The sequence below is a fragment of the Sphaeramia orbicularis genome, chromosome 21 (assembly GCF_902148855.1).
Source record: "Sphaeramia orbicularis chromosome 21, fSphaOr1.1, whole genome shotgun sequence".
Taxonomy (NCBI): Eukaryota; Metazoa; Chordata; class Actinopteri; order Kurtiformes; family Apogonidae; genus Sphaeramia; species Sphaeramia orbicularis.
This window is the reverse complement of record NC_043977.1, coordinates 44,159,451-44,177,776: the sequence shown is the minus strand read 5'-3', so window position 1 is coordinate 44,177,776 and position 18,326 is coordinate 44,159,451. Positions and strand designations below refer to the sequence as shown.

The window sequence follows — 18,326 nt, the reverse complement described above, 5'->3', positions numbered from 1 at the left end:
AAAAATTAACAAATACCTTCACATTGTACACGTGCAAATTTTACTGCATTTACTCACTCTTAGCGATATGATATACAGTACAACCTCACCCACCTATGTTCTTTAGCGGAAAGTCTATGTTTAAAGCCTGATTAGAGATAGAAATAACAGTACATGATGTGTTTCCCTGTAGAACAGTTAATCCCCTGACTCAGCCTCCCTCTGATGTTCCTCTGACGGTGTGTGCAGCGCAGTCTGACATCAGGCTGAGGATGTCATGTGATCTTACTGGGGTTCTGAGGGAAAAGGGTGCAGCTCTTGCAGTGGATGATCTCCTTTATGACGGGCATGTCCGGAGGTACCGGCGGGGGGAGGGACTAGACTGATGCCCGCCATCATGGGGTTTATGGTGCGATGAGGCCAAGTCCCGGGTCGAACCTCTGGATACACAGGGACTCTGCAGGACACAACCAGATAGCAAGATGTTAAAGCTCTGCTATGACAGTACGTTTTTGCCCCGCTCCCAAAGGGGAGGCAAGGGGTATTGTTTTTAGTTCAGTGTCTTTGTTTGTTTGTTTGTTTGTTTGTTTAACACTCTAGCAGCAAAACTGTTGATTCAATTCATACCAAACTGGGTTTATACATTGCCAGTGACCAAGAATAGATCTGATTACACTTTAGGAAAAGTAGGTCAAAGTTCAGATTTTTATGCACATTTTAAATTTTTTTTCTTCTACCATTTACTTATAATGGGCAAACATTTCAAATGTCTCTAAAACATCAATTTTATTTCAATTTACATCAAACTTAGCACATATGTAGAGGCAATTGATATGTTGACCTCAGCACAGGCACAGACATGATGACATCAGCTGGATCCATGTCAAAATAAACTACAATATGTGTGAGGGGTGGGGCTTGTTGTGCCTGGCACCACTTTTTATTTGGTTGATTTGTTTTGTCTGTTCTTCTGAGCACACGTAGTCCATAGGAATCTGAGTGTATTTTGGCTGTTTTTTGTATAATTTTTATTTTGCCTTTATATGTGTCCTTATAAAACTGTTTACGTTGCCTTGTTTAGGATCATTGTTTTCAGTCAAACCTCACCTGTGTGACTTTACAGGTTTATTTTTCATTTGACATTCTGTATTACCACACTGAACCCAAAATCCCACAAAAAAACCCCACATCAAATCTGAGAAGATAAAAGTTAATTCCTCACAGACACCCAGTGGATGTTAAAGATAACTTATTCTTGCACCATCATCTGGCTGTAAAACCTTTAAACTGGGGCTTGCTTCAGATGGATGACTTCACTTCACTAAAAGGATTCACAGATTAGATACTAAAAAATTCAAAATGAAGGACACAGATCACTAAAAACTTACACTTTTCTTCTCCAAAACATTTAGTAAAATTATGGTTTGCTGCAGAGGTCCTTCTCAAGTGGACCAGTGTGACAAATTAAGGTTATATTGTCACTGTTGGATTATTTCCCCTTAGGATTTGGACTCTGTCAGCTACAGTTGATTCATATTTTCTATCCCATGTGTCTGGACAGATAAATCCTTCACATATGGTTTGGAGAGGAGGATTGAAACTTGACATTAATCTGTGACCTTCATTTACCACAAAACTGGATTACTGGATGCAAATCATTCTCCTCTTTGGCTGGTTTGAGAAGTGACCCTATTTCTGGATCGCATAAATGATGAAATTCCTAAATGCCTGTGATTTCCAATGAACTAACAGGCACTGAAATGGTTGCCTGTGGTCTGCTAACTGAAAAAATACAGCAGGAATGATAAAATACAGAGCAAGAGATGACTGAAAGGGATGAAAACAATGGGGGGAAAGCATCTTTTATCTAGAAAGACATGTCTATGACAAAAAAAAAGTGTTGCAAAGACATGAAAGGGGAGGATCAGCATCCTGAGTGTGGTAATGGAAAAGAGGAGGGGGAGGAAAAAAACAGAGGAGCTTGGAGATGCTACGTCTGTTCACGGGGACAAAGAGTAAGTGAGGAAAAAATGGAAAAAAAAATTAAATAAAATATATAACTAGAAAAGCACTCAGAGAGCGCAGACCTCCACCAAGGCAGATCAGGCCCCCACCCCCCCGAACACCATCAAAATGTAATCATTCGTTCCTTGTGCTAGTATCAGCATTTCCAGAAAATTTCATCACCCCCCATCACCACCAAAATTCAATCATTTGACCCTTGTGCCGGTATCAACATTTCCTGAAAATTTCATCCAAATCCGTCTATAACTTTTTGAGTTATCTTGCTAACAGACAAACAGACAGACAACCCCCGATGAAAACAGAACCTTCGCTGTTACACTTGGCGGATGTAAATATGGGCTAAAATTCCAACCAGATGTAGACTAATGATATGAAGCAAGTTTGGAAGCATTTTGGGTCTATTTTAAAAATAACTATTTACTGAGATAAAAGAGAAACAATTTTTCAGATAAACACATTTGTATAGTATTTTTCATACAAAAATCCACATGTAACATGGTAAAATGGACATGAAAATTATGTGCCACTATTTTTTTTAAAATATCTTTTTATTCTCTCACTGGTACATTTTGGGAATCAAACTAATTATGCAAGTGAGAGTGTTTCACAAAAATAACCGCTTTGCAAAATCACTTACAATTTATTTGTGTTTAAATGAGCAGGTTCCATATGTAACACCAGTGGACATGATGGGTTACACATGAAACCTGGAATGTGACTGAGATTCATGAAAAACCCCATGTCTGGATTAGAGAAACCACAAGGACAGGCAAATTTAACACAGTGTCTTTATTTATAGCGGTATATTAGACCATTTACAGCCATGTGTTCCAGATCAAATGCACTGACACCTAGGTAGCTTGTCATGTCCCAATTTTGGTCCTATTTTTGTCCCCAATATTTGATTAAAAATTCATTAATTTTGGGATGGCTCAGAGCAAGAGTATAGTTTTTTGCATTTATCTGAGGTCATCATTAGGTACATCCTGGGGGGAAATATGTCTAGATTTCTCTTTTATTATTGGGTCTAAAAAGTTAGCAAAGTGCCAGGTACCGAAATGAACCTAGTTTCATAAAAGCACCCAATATACAGTTGTGCTCATAAGTTTTACATACTTGAGCAGAATTTATGATTCTTTGGCCATTTTTCAGAGAATATGAACAATAATACAAAAACTTATCTTCCACTCATGGCTAGTGGTTCGATGAAACCATTTATTATCAAACAAATGTGTTTGCTCTTTTTAAATCATACTGACAACAGAAACTATCCAAATGACCCTGATCAGAAGTTTACCCTAGTTCTTAATCCTCTGTATTGGCCCCTCTAACATCAATGACAGCTTGAAATCTTTTGTGGTAGTTGTGGATGAGACACCTCCAGTTCCTTTAAGATTTTGGGTTTTCTTGCATTAACTGCATGTTTGAGACCTCCCAAAAGTGGCTCAATGATACTGGGGTCAGGAGACTGAGATGGCCACACCTACACCTTTACTTTTTTCTGCTGTAGCCAATGACAGCTGGACTTGGCCTTGTGTTTTGGGTCATTGTCATGTTGGAACATCCAAGACCCTCCTATGTGCATTCTGTCAGGGTATGTAAACTTATGAGCACAACTGTATATGGTGTGTAAATATTTGTGTGGTTAGTATAGATGTGTATTCTATATATGTGGGGTGGGTTTAGGAAAGTGCTTTGTTATACTTTGTAAAGCTCTCTGAATTAAATAAAGGTCTTTAAAAAAAAATAAAAAACAGAAGATAAACAATGGCAGGACAGAGCAGACAGAAGTGATGTTTCAGCTGTGTACTAGAGCAGGCAGGTAGAGGAGCATCGTCTTCAAACACCTATAACAACAGATTGGGAGGAGGAAAAACGTCGGCAAAAAGAAAAAGAAAAGAAAAAACCCTCACCGATGCCTACATGCGTAAAATGACAGAAATAACAGGCGAAGGAAGCCGTCGCAAATGCCCCTTACAGTGATTTAATCAAAATGAATCTTTCGTTGTGGCTTGGTGCTTTGAGGATTGGATAGAATGCATCATTGATTCAGTGCAAAAAGCTTTTACTCCTGCTGTTCCTGAACAGTCCAGCTCACAGTGAGTTTTTAGGTGGAAACCACCAGCAGGCAGCAGTAGTAGTAGTAGTAGTAGTAGTAGCCTGCAGGAAGAGAGTTTTTACATTTCACTTTGTTTGGAATCAAGAGATGAAAGCAAAAAAGCCGAGGCTGCAGAAAAACAAAAGCGCATGTCTGTAATGTTCAACCAGCATGAGATGTTTTGATTTAGTCCAATTATAAGGGTACAAAGAAATGCTGAACTAATGCAGGAGTCCTGATGGTTAAATGTGAGATGCATCATGAATTCCTTTTCCTAACTGATACATCATCAAATTATCTGGATTGCATGGATGTTCTTTTCAGATCCAGACATTTGATTAAGTTCTCTGTAAGACAAAAGCACATATTCTATGATTATACGCAATATACAGTTCTTCATAAAATTCTAAGGTCACTTCAGCTTTGTTGCTTTTTCAGGGTCACAATAGGTTAGTGTCTTTATCGAGTTGCTGCAAGGAAACACAGAATACAGATGCACAGTATTGAAAACAGGCACAAAACACAGAATTAAAAAGCTTCTACAGACAAAAGGTACTTTTAGTGTGATCTCCAGTTGCATGTCCTTCAGATCTCTTCTTTAGACATGGATCATTTCTGTCATTTAGTTTTATTTTGTTTTTCTCTCCATAAGATCCCACACAGCTTCTGTAATATGTGTATATATACTGTTACACATTCCCTGTATATTACAGATAGATATTGACACATAGATGTAGAAATATGGACTGTATGTACAATCCTGGTCATTGTAAAGTTGATAAAATAATAAAACAAAAGGGGGTGAAACAAAGTGAGTTAACATTTATTGAACCATAAATAAATGATTTATTAAAAAAAATCTATGTGTGTCTGCTGAAGAGTTGGATTAGATTTTTTTTTTTTTTTTTTTTTTTAATTACAACAGTTCTTCATACACAGTGGTTAATGCACTGCATGGATGTCATGAATGTATGTGCAATCCAGCTGATTTAGTGACGTATCAGTTAATGCAGCTGTATTAACAACCTCAACTCATGATCAAATAGTGTGAATACATCATGTGAACCTACAGTGACTTGATTATTAGTTCCTGATAACAGCAAGAATTCATGACACATTCCTGCACTAATTCATTCATTAAATTGTCATTAGTGCCATTAGACTTTTTTTTTTTATCAGTATAGTGATTTGTACTTATGACAAAGCGTATAAAAAGTGTATTAGTTATGCTAACAGTGAGTGCATAAAAATGAAAGCAAATAAATGAGAGAAATGTTTGTATAAAATAAGGAAGTTCTACCCTTCCAGGAGGTATATAAACAAATGAATATGTTTGAGAAGCAGACCAAAAGGGAAATGTCAGTAAATGATGTATTATTTATGTGTGAATTTAGTCTGGAATAGGGGTGTGTATCGGCAAGAATCTGGCGATACGATACAAATCACAATACAATATATCACAATATATCACGATACTGTTAAAAAGGTCATTTTTTGTTTCTTTTTTTTATGATTATTTCCTTGAAAAATTGAATTACACCAGAAATATGTACAAATACTAACATTTTTATTTGATCAGAGCAGGATCTAATGCTATATCAGAAAATTTTCCTGTGTTACAACTTAAATTGTGTTTTACAGACATTACAGTTTAAGATCCTGCTCAAATGTTCATAATCTATTCGTTCAGAACTAACATCATAACATTATTTTTGTGCAATCCCAACAAAGGAACTAACATTATTTAATACAAGAGTGTTAAATAATAATAATAAAATGTAAACAAAAAAGATAACAAAAAAAAACCCAAAAATGAACCTCCACAATATCTGCATTTGAAGAAATACCTAAAAATATCGATATACTACTTTTCAATATCGATATAGTATTGTGAAATGAAATATCGTGATATATTGCAGAACCAATATTTTCTTACACCCCTAGTCTGGAATGTACTCTGGAATAAGGACAACTGTCTCCAGCAGAATGATGGACCTGTCTTTCCCTCTATGTCCACATTCTGTCCCAATCACCTAAATGCAGCTAGATTCTGAAAATGTCAAGTTTTGAATAATGTCTCTTTAGGTGTTTTTTTTCTTTCGTAGGGTCTCAGTGAATTTACCTTCCACCAAAAACAACATCCGTTTTGTAAAGCCGCTGTCACTGGATCCTGCACTCTGTACCACACCACATGATCCTCTTAAGGGTCAGATTAAGTGAAAGTGAACATCAGGTCAAAACTTAAAGAGTCACCTATCATTTCTCAAACAGGCTCATTTTTTTAGCTTAAGAACTCTATTTTATGGAACTGTTTATAAAATTTCAGTATCACTTGTAGAAAAAAAGACAAAGATATAATCAATATAAAATGAAACCTAAAAGGACTAAAATTTGTAAATGCACTATAACTCTAATAATAATATATTTTCTTGCTTGTATCAGTGACTGTAGGAACTAATTATTTAATAGTACAAGAATATAGAAAGGTTAGTACAGTCCAGGTATGTGTAAAATATGTCTGCTATTAGCTGTAGGTATCACTTCAGCTGTAATATGTAGTTTAAATAAAAGTTTATTAGCATATTTGTAGTGTTTTAGTTCCAGTCAGTCTTTTATTCTGATACTGAACAAAGGTACAAACTGCTGTCCACAAGTCACAAGACATTTGTGTTCATAAAAACTTATCATTTAAAACATTTTTACCAGTATTAATCATAATTATAGCTTTACATCATAGCTAAAGCCCTACGTTTCAGTTAGGATCAGTTTCTTATGAGAACAGCATGTTTCGTATATTTGCATAAAGTGGAAAAAAAAAGATGTTCATTTTCAGTCCTCGTGTCACAGCAGTAGTAATTTAAGTATTTTTACCTCAAAATTGTATTTCTGTAAATTGTAACTTGTGTCATGTGAAAGTACTTATTGAGACCTATTCATACATGTATTAAACATGGAGATAAGTTATTTAGTGTAAACACAGAGCTTATTAAAAATGTGTACCTGTGTCACCGCTTGATCTGGCCCTTAAATAACTAGTCAAACAACCTGATGAGGTTTTCCCCCTGATTCCATGATTATGCTCAATTTGTGCCACTGCATCCTACAAAGTCTTGCACACTGAATATTTAAAGGACAATATAAATTAGCTGCAAATCATACCTGAGAACTTGATGGACTTTATTGTTTTCAGAACAGAGTCTAAGGATGGATATCTGGGTTAGTTCTGACTTGTATTTTCTTTATTTTCAACAATAAAAAGCCAGAAAAGCCAGTGCACGTCTGGTCTTTTAGCAACAATACAGCTCTGGAAGAACAAAAAAAAATCATATGATTCCACATTTGCAGATCTGAGTTCCATTAAAAGCTCCTGGAAAGTGATCACAAGGAAGTTGGATGGCCGGAAGCCATCAGACAAAGCAGAGCTGCTGGTATTTTTGCTTCTGGAGTGGCATAAAGCAACCAAGAGCAATGTGAAAGTTGACTGAAAATCCAGTTGAATCTACAGATATTAATTTCTGAACTCCTCCTTACTTAAAAGTTAAAAGTTGTTGCAGAAATATAAATATAAATTATTTTTCTTATGTGCTTTCCATGAAATTTTGGAAACAAGGCACTAAACATAGAAGAAGAAAAGAAATCCAATCCATTATTTTTATTTCTATCAGTTTCTATAAATACATGCTATTAAAACCAGTGGTCTCTCTTTAAACCCATAAACACGCAGTGATACTTTTGTGTCAACTTCCAAATGATTTTCTCTCTCTATTTAACCTTTCTTAAGTGATTTATTTACATTTATTATAATATTATTCAGCTGTTTTTTTTTGCATTTTTTCAGTAAAAATCAGGTTATTTTTCTATATTTAATTTACTAATCATGTTGATGGTTCATAACAGCTTAGATTAAAGTTGAGGGTTATTACATAAAAAGCAGAGAAAACAGAAGAAAAGGGTGAGTTTTTCGGCAAAATATATCATTAATTGAACCTAAACCAAGCATTTCCATCCACATGTCATTGATTCAACTCCATGGGTTTTACTGGTGAATCAATGCTGTAGGAGATGACGGTGTTTCCACGGTAACTACGGAGCCTCTGAACGTCCAAATGGGTCATATCTGATGACTATTAAAAGATGACAACCTGCATTTTACACCAATTAATTACATGTGTTGACAGGATTAGTGGATCAACGGGTATTAAACAGTTTAGATCAGTAGATGTTTGGGTCTTCATAGGTTATGTTTCTGCTACTAGTAATACACAACAGTAAATTCTACACAGGGTTTTGTGTGTCACAAAGAAAGAAACACTGTTTATTAGAAACCTTCAGGATTGAAAAAAAAAGAAACACTTAGATAGCTCATCTTCCATAAATCTGAGCATTTGTAGCCTGGGCGCATTCACAGATTCTTCAGGTCTTAGGAAAACTCATTAAAGTGTTGTCTGCGATAGCCCCGACAGGTAAATTACACATCTACGTGCCACACATTCATCATAATCACATAAGGCTGCTTTTTGCTCAGAGCTTTTTCTCTGTGAGCCAAAATGATTCAAGCCAGGTTCATTTCTTTGGCTCCGAGCTCTGCTGCGTCTGCCAGGCACAGAAACACACTACGACAGAGGGAGAAATACTGAGGAAAAAAAAGCATAAAGCACACACAGGGAGGGCAAGAATGAAAGGCAGAGCCAAGAAATGAATGAAAAGCACTGGCAGAAAAAAACATAAGCATTTACGCATTTAATTGTGATTATTTTACTGACGTTTTTTCATCAGACACACAACGTCACATCTGGTTGTAATTACCTTTAGAGTGAGATTCATCAATCGAGACACATGGATCAGCAAGGGCTTAAAATAATCCGTCTTCTAATCTTTTCATAAAGATCCTGATTCAGCCATAAATGTAACACTCACGTTTTAACCAGAGGCTTAAATAGTGAAAATCACCTGCCAAAGAGAAGTGGAAACAGGTTTTTTTCAATTTGGGTGAACTGACCCGTGAACACACACACATATTAGATTTAGTTTATAAAATTCAATTAAAAACTCCCATCTGAACTGCAAATTGTTAATTCATTTGAACATTTATTTTAAGGCGACACGGTCTGCATGGCTTTTCTCACCATCCAAAAACATGCACCTCAACAGGTTAATGCACAGGTATCAAACACACGGCTCCTGGGCCAAAACCAGCCCACCAAAGGGTCCACTCCGGCCTGTGGGATGAATGTGTGAAATGCAAAAAATTCCACTGACGATATTAATGATCAATGGTGTCAAAATCATTTCAGTTCAGGTTCCACAGACCAATTTAATCTAAAGTGGATCAGACAAACTGGCAGCTTCGGACAGGATGTGGAAAAGGGCAGTTAACCGATAATTTGATAATTTAATCGAGCAAATTCTTAACGACAGTTAATTGATAGTCGATTAACTGTTTACATCCCTAAGTTGGATCAATGACAGTGAATGGAGACACTTGTTTTTCCATTCAGTTATTGAAATATTTGCTGAAAAAGTCACTTTTTCTTCGGTTTTCTCTGTTTTAATATAATAAAGTTTGAATTTACTGAATTTTCATAAGCTTCATAAATATAGAAAAACACATACGTAAATTAGAGAGAAAAATGTAAAATACAGAGAATAATATAATAAATGGTGATAAATCACATAAGAAAGGTTAAATAGACAGAACAAATCATTTGGGAACCGTCACAAAATTAGCACTGAGTCTCTATTTTTTAAACAGATGGAGAGAATATGCCTTTTAGTGTGGATGATGCTTTAGTCTTTACAAGGATGTGTAAAGGCTCAACACTTGTGAGTTAAGTGTCAGTCACTTCAAAATAGAACCCCAACTTTTTACCATAAACCTTAACACCGAAATACTGTCAAAAGATTCAGATTACTGTCTAGAGCAGCCAGTGTTGAATGTATGTCAGCATTCTTCACCTCCAAAAGTGCATCTATTAGACTACGTTCAGACTACAGGAAAATGTAGCCCAAATCCAGTTTTTTTTGCATATGTGACCTGTATCTGATCTGTTAAAGACAGTTTGAACAGCACAAATCCGATTTTTTCAGATCTGATCAAGGCCACTTTCATATGTCAGTCCAATACGTACCCGATACGTTGTAATGCGACTTCAGTCTGAATGGCCAAGTCGCATTTATCTGACCTTTACGTTATTGAAATGCGACAAACATCACAATTCTGCCCCCCAGGAGGAGGAGAGGTGGGAAAACATACAGTCGCGGAAAAAATTATTAAACCATCAAAAGTCATCAAAAACAATGGTTATGCAATCAAGTACTAACTCCTGTGTGTATCATGTGACTAAAACAGACAGAAAAGAAAACATGGAATGCCTAAAAGCACTGTTTTTGTCAGTATAATGCCATAGGTATTGATGTAAGAACTGAAGTGATTTTGGTTATTATCAAGAAAACCATACAAAATGGCTAGATATCAGCTCTTAAATTAAACTCTTATGAGCTATTTTTGTTGTTATCATTATATTTGTCCAAACAAATGTACCTTTAGTTGTACCAGGCATTAAAATGGACAAGAAATTGAGGAAAACAAGGGGTGGTCTAATAATTCTTTTTCCATGACTGTATCTACTTCTGTAAACACAGTGTGTGCCTGAGTGGTCACGTATTATGTCAGGACCCCTTTTTGCGCATGCGGGTCACTTCAGGGTCGCATTCAGTTCCTACTACAAACTGATAGAAGTCGCATTTAACCCTGTAAAGCCTGAACCATTAAATCATTGACAGAAAATTCCACTTCTTTGAAACTGGAGCCTTTATTGGTCCCTCTGAACAACCAAAAACATTTTTTTTTCAAGTATCTGTTTCCATGTATGAGTTCAATTTTGTATCATATTTAGTACTTCGGGTCTCAATGCTCAAATATTATTTTTGAACAAACAAAAACATCTAACAAATTGATAAATCCTTTTCAAAACTGGCAAAGTTCTACCTCCTTCCTCAATAATGACAGTCTTGTAGTGTCACTGGAAAGGCCTCTGGTGAATGAATTCCTTCCCCCTGGTGGATTATCTGTGTATTGTATGTATCTAATTGTATACATCAGGTTTTTTTAAAAAATCACACTGATCATGTAGAGGGCTTCAAAACTCATGTATGAAATATGATACATTTGGCATTATAGGGTTAATGTGTAACGTGAATGATCACACAAAAAAATCAGATTTCACCAAAAAATCACAATTGTGCATTAAGACCTGCTATCTGAACATAGACTTAGTGTCCTCAGTTTAAAAAAAAAAGTCTAATAACAAAGAAAAACCATATGACACAGTGGTAAATGTGCCTATTTTTTGTTTGTTTTTTAGTTGTTGGCATCAATATGTAAATTTGTTTATATTCACAAACTACAATTAGGTTGGTCAATGAACACATACAATATTTACAACCTTTACTTTTCAGGTGAATTAACTTTATTTTCTGGGGTTTGTAGATGAGTGAAAGTTAAAAATAATCCTACTTTTTAATCTGTATAACAAGATCCCGAACACGCTTCAACTAACCCTCAGGCTTTCAGTCAGAGGCTTAGAAAACGCACAAATCATCCGCAAAAGGGAAGTGGAAACATATGTTTTTAGGATTTGAGTGAACTGATCCATCAACACACACATATCAGATTCACCTTTTTTCTGTCTCATTTTTCAGCCTTTCATTATCTAAATGTTCCCACATGTAGCTGAAACAGGGAGAGGGTCTGCGGCCGTTGCCAGGGGTGGAGTCAGGTCAGGCTCACATCAGCACTGTAAATAATATCATGTCATCATTTTAATATTTGGCCTCTGGTGGAATTGGGTTGCTACACTGCTGTCTGTCGCTCTTTGCAACACTTCTCTCCTCTTTCCTCATCCCAGCCTCTCCCAGTTAAATCCATGCATTCAATTATTGTGGGCTTAACACACACACAAAAAAACTCCTACTCAACAAATCTCCTCACATACTCATTTAATAAACCCTCACAATGTACCGTTTATACAATGACAAACCCCAGAGTCTTTATATAGTAGAAAGAGCCACAACCACAAAGCTCAGACAAATCCCTGAGTCTCAGAAAAACAATTTCACAAATAGATTCCAAGGTGAAATTAAGCCCAGAAAAAGAGAAAATGAAATCGAGTGGCTACACGCGAAGCTTAGTGTAGTTTTACTCGAAATAACAAAATAGACCAGTGTGTTTGGAGCGTAGCCATACTGTACACTGCTGACAATTACTCATGGACACATAAAACGCTCCGATTTCACAAAAGTTGTGGACGTTGAAGGACTTCTGGGTTTACATTAGACTCTATAGGGCCGTTTTGGGGTTAAAACAGTATTAAATGTCAGGAAATGAGAGTTAAAATGGAAGCGAATATATGATATCCAGATGTGTGAGTTTCTATTGTGTTGAGTGGTTTTCCAGTCCTGCCCTCTTTAAATAGTGTCACAGTATGATCATCTGGGAAAATCTCTGGCAACTACATCTCTTATACTCTCTGCTGCAGTTCTCTCTGTGCCGTAGATACTCAAGGTCATTTACAAACACAGTACAGTCTTCATGCTGTTCAGAGCGGTACTGATCACTGTACTGCCTTTAACCCATATAAAAAAAAACAGCCACCTAAGAGCAAAACCATCTACTGATCTAAAATGCTTAATAACTGTTGATCCACTAATCCTATCAATACATGTCAATAATTGGTGTAAAATACAGTTTGTTGTCTTTTCATGGTCATCAGATATGACCTATTTGGACGTTCAGAGGCTCCGTAGTTACTATGGGCACTCCGTCATCTTCTACAACATTGATTCACCAATAAAAACCTGTAGAGTTGGACCAATGACAGCGGATGGAGACGCTCAGTTTATGTTCAGTTAATGATAGATTTGACTTATTCTTCAGTTTTGTCTGTTTCTAATATAATAACCATCAACTTTAATCTGAGCTTTAATGAACATCTAAATGATCAGCTAATTAAATGTAGAAAAATACTTGATTTTCACCGAAAAACACAAAATACAGAAGATAATATTACAATAAATGGTGATAAATCACTTAAGAAAGGTTAAATATCTAGAAAAATTCCTTTGGGAACTGACACAAAAGCAGCTCTGGGTCTTTACATGTAAATAATTGGTGAAAAATACAGTTTGGCATCTTTTCATGGTCATCAGATATGACTCAAATGGACATTCAAAGGCTCCGTAGTTACCATGGAAACATCGTCATCATCTACAACATTGATACAAAATGACAGTGGATGGACACACTGGGTGTATGTTCAGTTAATGATATATATTTTGCTGAAATAGTCACTTTCTCTTCAGTTTTCTCTGTTTTTGATATAATAGCCGTTAACTTTAATCTGAGCTTTTAAGAACATCTACATGATCAGTAAATTAGCCCACAAAGCCCTAGGAGTTACTTTTGTGTCAGTTCCCATAGGAATTTTCCTCTAGATTTTACCTTTCTTAAGTGATTTATCACCATTTATTGCAATATTATCTTCTGTACGTTGTGTTTTTTTTTTTTTGTTTTTTTTTTTGTTTTTGTGAAAATCAAGTATATTCCTACATTTCATTTACTGATCTTATAGATGTTCATAAAAGCTCAGATTAAAGTTGAGGGTTATAATATCAAAAACAGAGAAAACGGAAGAAAAAGTGACATTTTCAGTCAAATCTCTCATTAACTGAACATAAACCCAGTGTTTCCATCCACTGTCATTGATCCAACTCCATGGGTTTTACTGGTGAATCAATGCTGTAGAAGATGACGGTGTTTCCACGGTAACTACAGAGCCTCTGAACGTCCAAATGGGTCATATTTGATGACTATTAAAAGATGACAAACTATATTTACACCAATTATTGACATGGATTGATCGGATTAGTGTACAGGTATTAAACAGCTTAGATCAGTAGATGTTTTTGGTTGACAATAAATGTTTGGGTCTTTGGGTTAAATATAGGAAAATACTTGATTTTCACTGAAAATTTTCAAAATACAGAGGATAATGTCATAATAAATGGTGATAAATCACTTAAGAAAAGTTAATTAAAGAGGAAAAAATATTTTGGAACTGCCACAAAAGTAGCAGCAGGTCTTATGAGTTAAATTAATTCAACTATTTACTAAAATCAACAGTGCACCTTTCCTTTTCTTTTTTTTTACTGAAAAAGCTCAAAACTACAATGCCTTTACACTTTCCATTGCCCACTTATCAACATGCAGCACAAAAGGTATGAGGTGAACACATTCAATTTCTAAGTTTACTACAACTAGTAAAGACCAAAAACAGAGCAAAAAGGCAGCGAATATAGATGAATGCAGGCAGACACAAGCAGCACGTCAGGTAAATTATACTGTTGCCTGTTGATGATAGATATTTCCTAAATAAATCTACCACATTTTATTATTTGTGGTCCAGAATATTTCTGGCTGCTCAAACCAAAGGGCAGGGACTTTGATCTGACGGCTGCTGAGGTTGGTTTTAAAAAGCCCTGGTTCCCTTACACTTCAGTTCATTTGCCTCAATAGCTGCTCTGACTAAGTGTTTTGGTAATCCATGTTATCTTACTGCTCCATTAATCAGATCTCAGGTCCAATAGAAGTCTTTCATGTTTGACTTTAATTTACAAGGTTGGTATAACTGCTCTCTTGCCCGACTATTTACTTAATAAATCAACTAAATAGTAATTGTAGTTAAAAGGTTGCACAAACAAAAGTGGAGAATGGCTTGATGAAGATCACTATAATACCAGTTCTGTAAGCTAGCATTTAGCATTAGCTCATCCACGACCCCTTGGAGACAACTCTAACCCCTTATGCCCCCTGTATTGTCAGTTCTGGCTCCAAAAAGCGTTGGTTAAACTGCAAACTATTGACTTTAAATCAGTAGTTCAACAACCAACAAGTGGCGCCAGGCACAACAAACCCCGCCCCTTGCACGTATTGTAGCTTATTTTGGCATCGATCCAGCTGATGACATCATGTCTCTGCATGTGCTGATGGCAGCATATCAGTTGCCTCTATATATGTGCCAAGTCTGAAGTAAATTGAAACAAAATTGATATTTATATAGACATGTGAAATCTCACCCATCATAAGTAAATGGGAGGGGAAAAAATATGTAAAACTAGAGGCACTCGGAGAGCGCAGACCTCCGCCAAGGCTGATCAGTGCCCCCCCCCCGTGTGGGCCCCCCCACCCCCGATCACCACCAAAATTTAATAATTTCTTCCTTATCCCATTTCCAACAAACCCTGAAAATTTCATCCAAATCTGTCCATGACTTTTTGATTATGTTGCACCTAACGGACAGACAAACAGACAACAAACAAACAAACAAACAAACAAACACCCTGGCAAAAAACTAACCTCCTCCTAGAAGCACTCAGAGCGCAGACCTCCGCCAAGGCTGATCAGTGCCCCCCCCGTGGGCCCCCCCACACCCAAGGAGTTATGTTTTGCCAGGTTTGTTTGTTTGTTTGTCTGTCTGTCTGTTTGTTAGGTGCAACATAACTCAAAAAGTTATGGACAGATTTGGATGAATTTTGTGGTCTGTGCCCCCCCCGTGGGCCCCCCCACCCCCGATCACCACCAAAATTTAATCATTTCTTCCTTATCCCATTTCCAACAAACCCTGAAATTTCATCCAAATCTGTCCATAACTTTTTGAGTTATGTTGCACACTAACGGACAGACAAACAGACAAACAAACAAACAAACAAACAAACCCTGGCAAAAACATAACCTCCTTGGCGGAGGTAAAAATTCATAAAAAATTTTAACTTTGACCTGCTTTTCCCAAAATGTAATAACATCTATTCTGGGTCACTGGTAATATATAAACCCAAGTTGGTATGATTTCAACCAATAGTTTTGCTGCTAGAGTGTTAACAATCAAACAAACAAGAAAAGCACTCAGAGAGCGCAGATCTGCCCCCCCCCCCCCCCCCACACACACACACACACCCCATCCATTACCACTAAAATTTAATCATTTCTTCCTTGTGCCAGTATCAACATTTCATGAAAATTTCATGAAAATCCGTCCATAACTTTTTGAGTTATCTTGCTAACAAATAAACAAAGCAAAGTGATCACACAACCTCCTGGCAGAGGTAATAAACACACAAACAAACTGAACCAAATATCCTCCTTGCCTCCCCGTGGGGGGCGGGGTAATAAGAAATGTCATGGTTCTTCAGTCCACTAAAATATGGCCCAGATATCAATTCTACAAACTGTCAAGCAGAGTACAGTACCTGAGACCAATGGCTGCCCACCGATGCCCACTGGCATGATGCCCAGGTTGTTCATGGCCGTGGCCCAGGCCCCATGATCAGTGACGGGGACACTCAGGTGGTTCTGCTCAGGACCCAGACTTCCTACACCATCAGCTACTACATGACAGACAATAGGCAGGCATCAGAGGTGTGGAAGGAAGTGCAACAGAGGGAACAACAGAGAAGAATAATGGAGCACTTTTCTGTTTTCTTATCATTTTTAACATACCGCCAGCCATAGCAGGTCTTCTGTTCTCTCCTCTCTCTGCAGTCCTCTCATCAGATCCTTCCTCCGACTGATGGAGTGATGGAGGGATGAATCGATGGATGAGTAAACAGTGGGGTTCATCCAGTCACAGTGATAAACACAGTCCACCTGAAGAAAAAAACAAAGATAAAAGGACAGGAAAACTGTAAAACTCCGGAAAACTACTTTAGAGCACAGATAAGTCACTGGCTGAAGCAAAACCTAAGAAATCTTAAAGTAATTAAGCAAAGTTATGATCCCAGCTGACTTTCCAGCTGAGAAGCAGTTTAGAGCAAACACATAAACTCACACAGACACACATGAATGTTATGTGTGTTGATAGTGAATTTGACATCTTACAGTCACTCATTACAAGTTCCCCGCCCCTGTGCTGTGGTGTATTTCTCCAGGCTGTGGAAGCCATGTGGAAAACATCAGAGGAACAAACTGACAGCACTCATTGACTCTAAATAAACCCCTCAGTTCTGTCTGACAGGCCAGACTTCAGATTGATTCATATCAGTTACTGTCAGAGGTCACAAAGGGTAACGGCAATGATGATTGTGGCCCAGTCCGCCAATGTGAACACACTCAGCTGTTTTCATTAAAGGTAGAGAACAGGACGTCAGCACCACAGTTCATTTAAGCCATGTAGAGACAGATGTAGAAGAAAAAGAAGAAAGAAGAAAGAAAGAAAGAAATAAAGAAAGACGACAGACAGACAGACAGACAGACAGACAGACAACAAAGAAAGACAGAAAGAAAGAAAGAAAGAAAGAAAAGAAAGACAGACAGACAGAACGAAGTAAAAGACAGAAAAAACAAGAAAGAAAGAAAGAAAGAACATGTGAACACACAGCTGTTTTCATTAAAGGTAGAGAACAGGACGTCAGCACCACAGTTCATTTAAGCCATGTAGAGACAGATGTAGAAAGAAAGAAAGAAAGAAAGAAAGAAAGAAAGAAAGAAAGAAAGACAACAGACAGACAGACAGACAGACAGAAAAAGAAAGAAAGAAAGAAAGAAAGAAAGAAAGAAGAAAGAAAGAAAGAGAAAGACAGACAGACAGAACGAATTAAGAAACAGAAAAAACAAAGAAGAAAGAAAGAAAGAACATGTGAACACACAGCTGTTTTCATTAAAGGTAGAGAACAGGACGTCAGCACCACAGTTCATTTAAGCCATGTGTAGATACAGAGACAGATGTAAAAAGAAAGAAAGAGAAAGAAAGAAAGAACTAGAGGAAAAGAAAGAGAGAAAGAAGAAAGAGAAAGAAAGAAGAAAGAAAAGAAAGAAGAAAGAAGAAAACTTGTAGGATCCTATTTTTGGGGTTCTACCAAATACCTGTAAAAATGACCATATTCCCATCAGCTTCAGCTTCATTTCCAGTAACTACCCATTATATGATTATAATACATATAATAACATCTGCAACCAACCATACATCTCCATCCAAAACTATAAAATTATGATAAGCAAATTAAGGCACAACTATGTTTGACTACATTTATGTTTTATTTATGTCACATGTATATTTCTTTCTGTATTTCATGGACATGAAGGTAATCAGACAGTCTCCAGCCAGGGCTAAATATTGTACTCTGTAATGTCCAATGACCAGTGGTGTAGTGGTCCCTGGAGAAGTGGGTATAC

At 36.8% G+C, this 18,326-nt stretch overlaps 1 pseudogene; it reads right to left on the bottom strand.

Moving 5' to 3' along the window:
* Positions 1 to 16,779, bottom strand: part of LOC115412054 (ecto-NOX disulfide-thiol exchanger 1-like) — a 61,902-nt pseudogene extending 45,123 nt beyond the window's left edge.
* Positions 16,780 to 18,326: the final 1,547 nt, after the last annotated feature.